This window comes from Erinaceus europaeus, chromosome 13 (assembly GCF_950295315.1).
Source record: "Erinaceus europaeus chromosome 13, mEriEur2.1, whole genome shotgun sequence".
NCBI lineage: Eukaryota > Metazoa > Chordata > Mammalia > Eulipotyphla > Erinaceidae > Erinaceus > Erinaceus europaeus.
Genome location: NC_080174.1, coordinates 33,077,550 through 33,090,728, shown reverse-complemented (window position 1 = coordinate 33,090,728; position 13,179 = coordinate 33,077,550). Strand labels below are relative to the sequence as shown.

General features: G+C 38.4%; 1 protein-coding gene across 2 annotated transcripts in view; it reads right to left on the bottom strand.

Annotated features, from left to right (window-relative positions):
• Positions 1-13,179, bottom strand: part of RNGTT (RNA guanylyltransferase and 5'-phosphatase) — a 301,664-nt gene that overhangs the window by 207,983 nt on the left and 80,502 nt on the right. The window lies entirely within an intron of this gene.

Genomic DNA, 13,179 nt, shown 5'->3' with positions numbered 1-13,179 from the left:
GAAGAAAGAACAGAACTGGAGGCATCACATTCCCAGATCTCAAATTGTATTATAGGGCCACTGTCATCAAAACTGCTTGGTACTGGAACATGAATAGACACACTGACCAGTGAAATAGAATTGAGAGCCCAGAAGTAAGCCCCTAACACCTGTGGACATCTAATCTTTGACCAAGGTGCCCAGACTATTAAGTGGGGGCAGGGGAGTCTCTTCAACAAATGGTATTGGAAAAAAATGGGTAGAAACATGCAGAAGAATGTAACTGAACCACTATACTTCACCAAATACAAAAGTAAATTCCAAGTGGATCAAGGACTTGGATGTTGGACCATAAACTATCAGATACTGAGAGGAAAATATTGGCAGAACTCATTTCCACATAAATTTTAAAGACATCTTCAATGAAATGAATCCAATTACAAAGAAGACTAAGGCAAGTATAAACCTATAGGGCTACAACAAAAAGCTTCTGCACAGCAAAAAAAAAAAGAGAGAGACCCCTCACAGAATGGGAGAAGATCTTTACATGCCATACATCAGACAAGAGTTTACAAAATATTTGACAGAACAGCTTGCCAAACTCAACAACAATAAAACAAATGACCCCATCCAAAAATGGGGAGAGGACATGGATACAATATCCACCACAGAAGATGTCCAAAAGGCCCAGAACACATGAAAAAAATGCTCCAATTCTTTAATTGTCAGAGAAATGCAAAGTAAGACAACAATGAGATACCATTTCATTCCTGTGAGAATGTCATACATCAGAAAAGGTAACAGCAGCAACAAATAGTGGAGAGGTTGTAGGGTCAAAGGAACGCTCCTACAATGCTGGTGGGAATGTCAATTGGTCCAACCTGGAGAACAGTCTGGAGAACTCTCAGAAGGCTAGAAATGGACCTACCCAATGATCCTGCAATTCCTCTCCTGGGGAAATATCCTAAGGAACCCAACACACCCATCCAAAAAGATTTGTGTATACCTATCTTCTTAGCAGCACAATTTATAATAGCCACAACCTGGAAACAACCCAGTTGTTCAACAACAGATGAGTGGCTGAGCAAGTTGTGGTCTATATACACAATGGGATACTACTCAGCTATTAAAAACAGTGACTTCTGGAGTCGGGCGTAGCACAGTTGTTTAGCACACGTGGTACAAAGTGTAAGAATCCCGGTTCGAGCCCCCATCTCCCCACCTGCAGGGGAGTCACTTCACAAGCAATGAAACAGGTCTGTAGGTGTCTATCTTTCTCCTTTCTTGTCTTCCCCTCCTCTCTCCATTTCACTCTGGCCTATCCAACAACCACGACAACAATAATAACTACAACAATAAAACAACTAGGGCAACAAAAAAGAGTAAGTAAATAAATATTTTTAAAAAGCAGGTGACTTCACCATTTTCAAACGATCCTGGATGGAGCTTGAAGAAATCATGTTAAGTGAAATAAGTCAGAAACAGAAGAGTAAACATGGGATGATATCACTCTCAGGCAGAAGTTGAAAAACAAGATCAGAATAGAAAACACAAGTAGAACCTGAAGTGAAGTTGGTGTACTGCACCAAGGCAAAAGACTCTGGGGTGGGTGAGGGGAGAGTAAAGGTGCAAAAAGGATGATAGAGGACCTAGTGGGGGTTGTATTGTTATGTGGAAAACTGACAAATGTTATGCATGTACAAACCATAGTATTTACTGTCAAATGTGAAACATTAATCCCCCAATAAAGAAATTTTTTAAAAAGATCAGATACAGTGTTTTTCTAACTTATTTTGCCATGAAATGAAACTTTTTAAATTACTCCCCTAATTCACTTTTCTAGTAGTTGTCTGAGTGTGAAAAAATAAACCTCAAAACCAGATAAATACAGCATATCCAGGTAAAAGCTTACTAATCAGTTCTGGTGATACAAAAACACTAATTTGAAAAGCTGGGCCAAGAGAATGCTTACCAAGTAGAATGCTTGCCTTGTCTTTCCACGTAAGTGGCCCAAGTTGGAGTCTCAACAATAGAAGGCATAATGGGAAGATCTGATACTGTAACATCTTCCTCGCTCTATCTAAATGAAAATGTCAGACCAAAAGCAAAAAAATCGTGAAGTTGAGGCAAAGGCCCCAGCTCTGCAAAAATGAATAAAAATATGAAAAGATAGGGGCTGGTTGACTGTACATGTTATGATAAGCAAGAACCTGGGTGTGAGCCCACACTCCCTTCCTGCAGGGGGAAAGCTTCGCAAGTGGTGAGGCAGGGATGCAGGTGTCTCTCACACTCTCTGTCTCCCCTTCCCTCTCGATTTCTCACTGTCTCTATCCAATAAATAAATAAAGATAATTAAAAAATTTACAAATAAAATGAAAATATGAAAAGAGGTTCACAATCTACTAAATGAATAATAAGCAAGTTTAAAATCAGAATGTGTAAATGATTATGGGAGAAAAAATAAAAATTAGGAAAAATTGTCAACCTTATTTTCCAGATGAGGAAACTAATGCAGATTATAAAGCAGCCTGTCAAAAGTCAAAAAATTGGCAAATAGTTTATTATATAAAACGGACATAACAGTCTACATCTCTACAGTCTCTATACTAAACTGCTTCTGGCCTGCTCTGTGCAAAAACTGACCAAGCAACCAATTCTGGCTGAAAACCAGTGAACAGACAATACACAATGCCCTATACACAAAAACAATGTACATGTTCTGGCCACTAAAAACAAACAAAAAAACTCAGAAAATTGTAAGCATAGAGGAAAAAGCAGCAAAATGTTATGACTTGAGGCTAGACAGGTCAGGTACTTAAAGCTAGTAAAGTCATTCATTTTTAAGTTATTTATTTAACTGAATCCTTAAATATGGAAAGCCTCTTCAGTGAAACAAACAGAAACCATTATCATTCAAGCATAATGATTTAATGCAGGTTTAATACAGCAAATACATAGATATTGAAAAGCTAGAATGGTTTAAAAAAAAGTGGGGGGGAGTGTGTGTAAGCTAATCAAAAGATTAGTAACTGCAGAAAACAGTACAATTCAAGGGACTAGGAGAACAAAATGAAAGTTGCTTGTTATTCAGAAGCTTCAAGCTTAGAGGAAAGGCATTATGGCACTATCGCTGGGGAAAAGGAGAGGGAGGTCCACTCTAAGTAGATGGTGCTAAGTATGGTTGGTTCCTGAATTCCTAAGAAGTGGAATCCCGCAACTCAAGTATCGAATTCCTATGGCAGAGATGCACAGTAATATTGAAAGTGTCAAGGAGTAATGGAGAGTAGAGTGATAGCTGTCTTCAGCTACTGAAATAAAAAACAGAAAACGAGAAGTCTCTTTTCTCGCCTTTCAAATTCCTGCCACAACTCCTACATTTTGGCAAGGGAGTCTGGCAAATGTATTTTGTAGACTTCCAATTTCCCACCATAGTATAAAAGAACTGACTAGAATACTAAGTTTAAAAAAACAGCAGGGGGCAGGGGTGGAGGGAGGCAGGTAGTGGCATATCTGGTTGATGGCACATGTTATAATGCACAAAGACCCAGGTTCAAGCTCCCTGATCCCCACCTGCACAAGAAGAAAACTATACAAGTGAAGCAAGACTGCAGGTGTCTCTGTTTCTTTTCCTCTCTATCTCCACCTTGCCTCTTGATTTGTCTGTCTCTATCCATTAAATAAAGATAATAAAAATTTTTTTAAAAAAGATTTTTCTATAAAATAGTATTATCTGGCCTGCATTTTCAAAAGTTCACTCTTATATAATGCATAGTGCTATAAAATGGGAACCAATCTGTAGACAAGGGAAATTATGAGGTACTCCAAGGAGGACTTATGATGGCAATAATAATTTAGAGGTAAGTGGGTAAATTCAAGGCATGTGAGAGAGATACCAATAGGAAAATCTTCTATAGATTGTATATGGAGCTGAAGGACCAAGAGGAGTCAAGAATGAGGGCTGGAGAGATAACATGATAGTCATGCAAAAAGATGTTCATGTCTGAAGCACTAAAAATCCCAGGTTCCATGCCCAGCCCTTCCATATGCCAGAGCTGAGCAATGTTCTGGGAGAGTGGGAGAGGGGGGGAGGGGAAGAGAAGAATTATTTCCAAATATCTGATATGAAGAATCAGAACAGGTGTATTTTACTGAACCATGGAAGATTTTAGGAGAAAGTATTGATTGTTCAGTTTATTTTGGAAGAAGGGGCAGACACCATAAGTTTGGTTTTTGCTACAGATAACTTCATACAAGAAAACAATGTAGCAGAGTAGCTCTGGCTTCTATTTCTCTGCCTTGTGAAAGCCTCTCATTTGTAATGAATAAGCAAAAGCAAAGGGAGGGAGCAAGGGAGACAACTAGTTCTTCTCCAATATATTCCTTTACCAGGGGTGGCCACTGGGTATTTATACCATCACTCACAGGCCATATAAATTATCAATTTAAAAATAAGCAATTAATTTTGCTATGGGTTGGGTATATAGTTTAATGGTTATGCAAAAAAAAAAAAACTTTCATGCCTGAGGCTCTGAAATCCCAAATTCAATCCCCCAGTACAAGATCTGAATAGTGCTGATTAAAAAAAAAAAAAAAACCTAGATTTATTGAAGTTCAAGTCCAGCCTAAGACTGCTTTAGCTGGGTCAAACCAAGCCTTTTTTTAAAAAAATTATTTTAATGTTTTTATTTAGTAGATAGAGACAGAGAGGAATTGAGAAAGGAGAGAGAAGGAAAGAGAGATACCTGCAGCCCTGCTTTCCCCCTGCAGGTGGGTACCAGGAGATTGAACCTAGGTCTTTGCACATTATAATATGTGTGCTTATTAACCAGGTGTGCCACTGCCTGGCTCCCAAACCAAATGGCTTCATGAGTATGGACCACAGGCAGGGCATTTCCCATCCTTTTGGTTTAAGTTATTTAGATTTAATGTAATAGCAATGGAAATGAGTATTATTTTTTGTTATTGCTCACCACATCTGGATTCAAGTAAGATAAGTATGCTTATGACAGGTTTTTCTTTATATATTTATTTATTCCCTTTTGTTGCCCTTGTTGTTTTATTGTTGTAGTCGTTGTTGGATAGGACAGAGAGAAATGGAAAGAGGAGGGGAAGACAGAGGGGGGAGAGAAAGATAGACACCTGCAGACCTGCTTCACAGCCTGTGAAGCGACTCCCCTGCAGGTGGGGACCGGGGGTTCCAATAGGGATCCTTACGCTGGTCCTTGCACTTTGCACCACATGCTCTTAACCTGCTGCACTACTGCCCGACTCCCGCTTATGACTTGTTTTATCTATTATATCTGTTCACCCGTAATACCCCAGCATGATACTAGGCCTTGGCAAAATAACTCCATGCCAAGAAACATGGCAACAAAGATAAGTGTCCAATCCTGCAGCAGAGATAAGTGTCTAAGGCTAAACCAAGTTTACTTTCCTTTCTATCTTAAGAATTCATTGTCAAGTAGCTGCTGCTTCTATACCAGCTACATTTTCATTTCTCTTCCTATAGAATTGGCACATAAATCCCTGAAATCTGGCTGTCACGATAGTAGGGATAAACAGAAATAAATTCAGGTATACTAAAACTTCCCTTAAAGAAAAAGTCAGTTTACAGCCATTTTCCCAGATACAACTATAAACTGTGCTGACATAAGAGCAGCTGGTTAGGCTAGGCCTATGACCCACCAACACCCGTCATACTTTATTCTAAAAAAGACAATAACAGCTGATTTGACAAATGCCAGCTTTTCTTCGTTCTCTAGGAACTTATAAGCACTTTGGCTTTTTCTTTCACTAGCCAGTGAATTTTACTTTTGCCCTCTTTGACCCACTAATTGATTTTTTTTGTCATGTATGTTTTTAATTACAAAATTATTAAATGAAAATGTATATAATAACAAAAAAGCATTTCCCTCCATTTTGCATTAGTCATTCTGTTCCATTACTGAGCCCAAGAAAACCAATCAAGTTTGGTGACCCATCTGTATCAAGCAAAATTAAAAGTCATACATTTTTAATGCACCTTGATAAAACAAAGAAACCTCTCAGTGTCCTCATCTTAGAACACCAAATCAGAAATCCCTAAGTCTTTAAACTAGTCAAAATATAGTTTTCATACTTCAAATGCTGAGTTGAAAGTTCCTAATTTATGATGAAAGTACTCCAATTCTGTCTGCAGCAATTATAATTTGTTGGGCTTTGTCATTTTTCACAGCAGATACACAAAGCAAGAGAAAAACTAAAGAAGCTTCATAGCTAGGTTGCTAAGTTAACCAATATTCAGACTACAATACTATGAAAATACAAACTTATGCCTACCAACATAAGGAGTCTGCAAAAAGCTTCTGATAATACTAAACATCATTGCATTACTTTTATGAAAAAATTTGATGATAATAACCTACAGACTTTATTTCAAGCTAGTGCTTAAATATACATACATATTGATATAACCAAATACATAAATCTAAACATTTCAACCCTTTTAAAAGAAAAACAATTTGAAGAAATGCAACTTAACCTTATTTTTCCTTCCCCAAAATTCAAAATCAGATGATTCTTATTTTCATATCACAAATTAACAAGAACACACACAAAGACTAAAACCATCTAACTTTATTAAGGAAGGAGCCGTTATTGGGACTTCACTAATTTCCTGGCCAAGTTTACTTTTTTTTTCTTTAGATACAAAGAGAGAGGGGGCTGGATGGTAGCGCAGCGGGTTAAGCACACATGGCGCAAAGTGCATGGACTGGCATAAGGAAACTGGTTCGAGCCCCCGGGCTCCCCATCTGCAGGGGGGTCGCTTCACAGGTAGTGATGCAGGTCTGCAGGTGTCTTTCTCTCCCCCTGTCTTCCCCTTCTCTCTCCATTTCTCTCTATCCAACAACAACGATAGCAATAACAACAAATGACAGTAATAACAATAGTAATAACAACAACGATAAACAACAAAAGGGAAAAAACAGCCTCCAGGAGCAGTGGATTCATAGTGCAGGCACTGAGCCCCAGCAATAACCCTGGAGAGAAGAGATAGGATGGGGAGGGGAGGGGAGAGAAGGGGAGGGGAGAGAGGGGAGAAAAAAAAAGAAATAGAGAGGGAGAGGGAGAAGGAGGGAGACTGAGAGGGAGAGAAAGAGGGACAGAAACCAGGCAGTAGCACAGCAGGTTAAGCACACATAGCACAAAGCCAAGGATCAGCATAAGGATCCAGGTTCCAGACACCACTCCCTACCTGGGGTGAAGGGGGTGTAGCTTCACAAGGGGAGAAGCAAGTCTGCTGGTGTCTGTCTTTCTCTCCCTCTCACTGTGTTCCCCTCCTCCATTTCTCTCTGTCCTATCCAACAGCAATAACAATAATAACAACAACAATAATGATAACAAGGGCAACAAAAGGGGAAAAAGTAGCCTCCAGGAGCAGTGGATTCCTAATGCAGGCACTGAGCCCCACTGATAAGCCTGGGGGGGGGGGGGGGACCAGTTTCCCCTATCCCAGGGTTTGAACCTAGTCAGAGCATATGGCAGGCACACACCTTACTGAATGAGCCTTCTTCCAGTCCTTAAATTATCTTTACATTTTGTATTTATTGAGAGACAGAGAAAGAGAGGGAGTATCAGAGTTTCAGTCCAGTATGTGTGGAGTGGGGAATCAAACCAGGAGCCTCAAGTATACAAGCCCTGTACTCTACCTCCTGAGCTTTTTCTGTAACTTATATTTTACTGCTGTTCCTAACAATCACAGTAATGAAAGCACAGTTATATAAAGGCTCTTCAAAGATTACAATTTTCACTTCTCATTAAAAATATTCCAAATCGATGGGCATTTTAATTTTAATTTATTGATTTTATATGAGCAGCATTATCCTTTAAAAGCTAATATTGGAATGATACAGAACTGTGTTAGGCACATGGTAATAAAAATGTGAGCTAGTTAGTACATTATGACTAAGAACATCATAAAAATGAATATCATTATTACTATCTTATACAATAAAAATTAATTATTAATAATTGGGTTGAACAGAAAAGTAAGCTTAAGAACCCCAAAGACAGGAAAGCAGCTACTCCCTCCCAACATAGAGAACAGTAAACAGTGAGTGCAGAAACTCTGAAAAGAATACAATGTAGGTTTTTTCTGTAAAGGTTACCCATAGACCACAAAATCAAGTTTATAAGCATATTTAATGGCAATCAATTTCAGTAAATAGTAAAAGAATTCATTTTCCTACAGTAGGTGGAAATTTCAATCAGGAAAATTAAGCTAGGCATGAAGATTCCATATTTCCTTAAAACATAAAAAGGTGGGGGAGTCAGGCTGTAGTGCATCGGGTTAAGCGCAGGTGGCGCAAAGCACAAGGACCAGCATAAGGATCCCAGTTCGAACCCCGGCTCCCCACCTGCAGGGGAGTCGCTTCGCAGGCAGTGAAGCAGGTCTGCAGGTGTCTATCTTTCTCTCCTCCTCTCTGTCTTCCCCTCCTCTCTCCATTTCTCTCTGTCCTATCCAACAACGACAACAACAATAATAACTACAACAATAAAACAACAAGGGCAACAAAAGGGAATAAATAAATATTTAAAAAAAAAAAACAACATAAAAAGGCCCACTTTTTTATTTTACTCCAGGCTTGCCACATGGGTTCCTTCCCTTTAACCAGTTCTTCCCCCCAGTTTCTCAAGCCATAAACTTTCTTCTAGTCTAAAGAGAAATGACTGTTACTACCTAAGCCCCTTCTATATGAGATATGTACTGTTTTACTTTACTTTATGAAATAGAATGAGAAATCACAGCACCACTCCAAAATACACTGTGTGATTCAGGACATAACTGGGAGACTCAGACATCCAAGTACTACACTTTACCAACTTGATTTTTTTTTTTTTCAGGAAACTAGATATTGACACACACCCAGAGTATTGTTTAGTTGGAACATCTGCAGTGCTAGTGATCAAGCTGAGCCATCAGCCTGAAAGTTCTTTCTTACACACACAAAGCTATCTCTTGGCTCCTCTAAATCCTTTATTTTATTTATTGTTTGCATTTTTTTTTTTTTAACCACAGCACTGCTCAGCTCTGGCTATGATGGTACTGGGGATTGAACATGGCATATCAGAGTCTTAGGCACCAAAGTCTTTTAGCATAACATCATTATGCTATCTCTTCAACCCCACTAAGGCCCCATTTTAGGACACTCTGAGCTACATCTCCTCTTTTTTAACCCCTGATTCACAACTTTAAATGAATGCAGGAAACCATCATCATGCTTGCTTTGAGATCTTGCAATAGGAGATGACTTAAAATATACATCAGGAAATCCAGAATCTTCACTAAGAAATGCACAGAACTGTCTGCTAGGGACCATTTTTATACTTGTACCCTGTCACTAGCAAGTTGAGCACAGACTCCTTTCCTTTACCACCCCCAACCCCCACCCCCACTTTGCAGATGTTAATTTCAGGACTTCTAAATCTATCTAACTCCCACTGAGGAATATCCAAAAAATAAGCTTCCTCTGCCAAAAATCTCTCTTTTTAAAGCTTACAATTCTATGCAACAAGCTCTAGACCTGGACTTTATGAAAACCAACTAAGAACACTTTATAAATTATAATTAGATGATGAGCAGTAACTCAAAAAAGAGAACCTAAGAATCTGATTCAGGTAGATTTCTCAATCTAAGAACACATTTTTGTAAACATTAAAATGATAAAAAACAGCCCAGGGCCTATAATATTCCAATATATTGACAGAACTTCTTAAGATTTACAAACAACAGCAATGGAGAAATACACAAAAACTCCAAGTTGTTATAAAAAACAACTAAGTCTGCAGAAACACAAGTAGAACATCAAAGCATACTCTTCAACTAGTGAAAAGAACTAGCAAATCAGAATTGAGAGTTTTTGCTACCAGCAATAAGCATCTTGCTAACTGCCACTCCAATGAGTACACTCCCTCCTCCTTTCCATCAACCTACAGAGAATGAGAACTGTGAAATCTTAAAGGATAGATGTATTCTACAGTAATATCACTTCCCCAAATTGTGCATACACATATACATGCACATGCTCCACTTCAAGCCCTGCAACAACAGCAGCAGTACTTCAGTACAAGAAAAGCCAGGCAAGATTTAAATGCAAATGAGAACAGAAAGTATTCACACAGGCCCTACCAAAGACACAAAACTCTCTAGCTATGCTACCTCTTCCAGTTTGTAATGGTCCAAAAATGGAACACACTTGAATAGAAACTTCACATAATTAAAGAAATATGATTACCCTTCTATCGCAAGAATCTCTTATCTCAACAACATTTGACTAAGATACAGATATTTAAAATGCCTTACATTCAGTTAAATGTTGTTCCTTAGTGGTCACCTAAAGTCCAAAATGAAAGCATTTAAGAGAATGGCTAGATACAGACATAGTTGAAAATATCAATGTTTTAAGTCCTCGAAAGCAGTAAGGAATATAAATACTAAAGATATATCTTATTAAATACTCAAACAAAGCAAAGTTGACTTTATGAATTGCTACTTAATCAGAGGGAAAAGGATTCCTCTTGGGTTTTAAATATTTCCTTATGTTAAGAAATATAACATGTTTGTTCACATTAAAAAATTTAAAAAATCTAGAGAGCAGGTGGTAACTAAGCCAGTAGAGCACAGAAGTCCCATGTGCTCACACACTAGCGGGGATGTGGAAGCTTCCTGAGTGGTGGGGTAGGGCTGCAGGTGTCTCTTATGCTCTATATCTCTCTCTGACTTGCTATCAAAAAATAAGGAAAAGGGGAAATGGACACTGGCAATATGCAGGCACAATACCAAGAACACTGGTAGCAAATAAATACTAGTCTACAATTACTAATTATGGTCAATCACTGAACAAATGCAGTCTCTTGTCTTTGCTATCCTCACCTGGTGAAAATGGAACAGATGCTTGTTATACATTGTTATCACCAGTAGCACTAGCATCATGAGGGAAGCTACTAAATGCAGGATCTTGGGCCCTACCTCATACTTACTGCATCAGAGCTTAAATTTTTAAGAGATTTTTTTATATTATTTATTTATTTTTAATAAGAAAGTTGCAGATACAGAAAGAAACCACAACACTGCTCAGCTCTGGGTTATGGTAGTGCAGAGGATTAAACCTGAGAGCTCAGAACTTCAGGCATGAAAGTGTTTCTATACAACAATTATGCTATCTTCCCAACCCTAGAGTTAATGTTTTAACAAGATCCCCAGCAAGTCAAATTATGAAAAGTACGAGAATCCATGATCTTCTAATCACTGCTAGCATGTAAATTGTAAAAGAAAACAGGAAAGTCAAGCAAGATGTCAACAAAAGAAATTCTGAAACATACATATAAAAAAGGATCTCTAAAATGCCTATCTAAAATTTATAGTGAATAGATTTATCTTTTTTACTTGGTTATAGAAACTGTTTCGATACTAACTTGGATTAAAGGAAAATGAGAGAATATGGATATAAAATGACTAAGCAAGATCACAAGTTAATTCTAATTGATCTAATTTGCACATTTTCTCTTATGAAATTTATCATTAGCTAGAATGAATGAATGCTAATATACTTTACTTTCAATAAAATTTTTCACAAGTCCCCACAAGGGTCATCTAACAGTCTTTGAATTTTAAGTGAAAATGAGAAAGTATTTGTGGCAGGAGTACCTGGGATCCAATTACTATAGTGTCTTGCCATGTCTCCAGCTAGAATAATCCTGCTAGAGGTACCTTGCTATGGTTTTCTTTCTCTAACATTATCTGGTGCCTTTTCTTCCTTCTGTCACAGAGGTAGATAGTCTGCTTTTGCTTCACTAGAAGTTTTTCTTCAACTATGCTGCCTTATGTGATCACTACAGGACATAAACTTCCATACATACTCTATATTCCGTATCAACAAACACCTCTTCCAAACACCTCAAACACTATCAGGTTAACCAACTAACTAAGGCAACTCCAACAGGCTTTGGACATCAAGAAGACTAAGAAAAAGGATCTCCCACCTTATGCCTTCCTAAGAATAAATCTGTAAGTAGGAGGAGTTGGGATAACAGTCAAAATTGAAATCAGGAACTCATGGCTTAGCAATCATTAAAACTCTTGGCATGTTTAAAAATGAAAAGTAAGGGTTTAACCAGTCACCCCTACACAGCAATTCTTCCACTTCTGCCTAAGTAGCTAACTGCCCAAGGCCAGAATATACACAGGTTGTAGATTCTCACCAACTGTTCAGGACAGTCCAGCGTGGACTGCTGCTTTCATGTTGCTCTTTGTGCCCCATTAGTCACCTTTCACTAGTCACCCACATCCTAAGAACTCCTACATTCTTAAAGTGTATGTCATGTCACGTATAGGCAATTATATTTCATATTTTTCTCATATATTCCCATTTTAATATCACAATTAGACTTTGACCCATTTTAAGGGCATGAACCATGTCTTGAGTTTCTTCTGTTTAAGAAGGTACAAATTTTCCTCTCAAAACCTTCTTGGCACTGAAACTGACCACACATTAAAATATTGGGAGTCAGGCAGTAGCTCAGCGGGCTAAGAGCACATGGCGCAAAGCACAAGGACTGGCCTAAGGATCCCAGTTCGAGCCCCCGGCTCCCCACCTGCAGGGGAGTCGCTTCACAGGTGGTGAAGTACGTCTGCAGGTGTCTATCTTTCTCTCTCCCTCTGTCTTCCCCTCCTCTCTCTATTTCTCTCTGTCCTATCCAACAATAACGACATCAATAACAACTACAACAATAAAACAACAAGGGCAACAAAAGGGAATAAATAAATAAATATTTGAAAAAAGAAAGAAAAAATAAGTATTATTTGATGGCTCAGAACAGTCAGAATAGCAATCACTTAAATTTTGTTTAATAGTTTTTGCCTGAGCCTGACCTCTTATATGCAGGTGGCCCCAAGTTATTGTCTGGGGAGATGATGTCATGGCTGGAAAAAGGGCTACAAATCTGGATCAGGGAAGAGAGTAGCTCCCAAATATGGGAAAAGTGTGTAAATATTATTGACTGTAAACCCCATCGATTTGATCTGGGGCCCATATTCAGCATAGGAGCCTATATAATGTCTACATCCCTGTAGGGCTGAACTTGCATTCTGTGGTTGTGAGCAGGAACATTCTGAGTTGCACCAATTTCAGGACTCATCATCCTCAGGCAGTAGACAGAGTA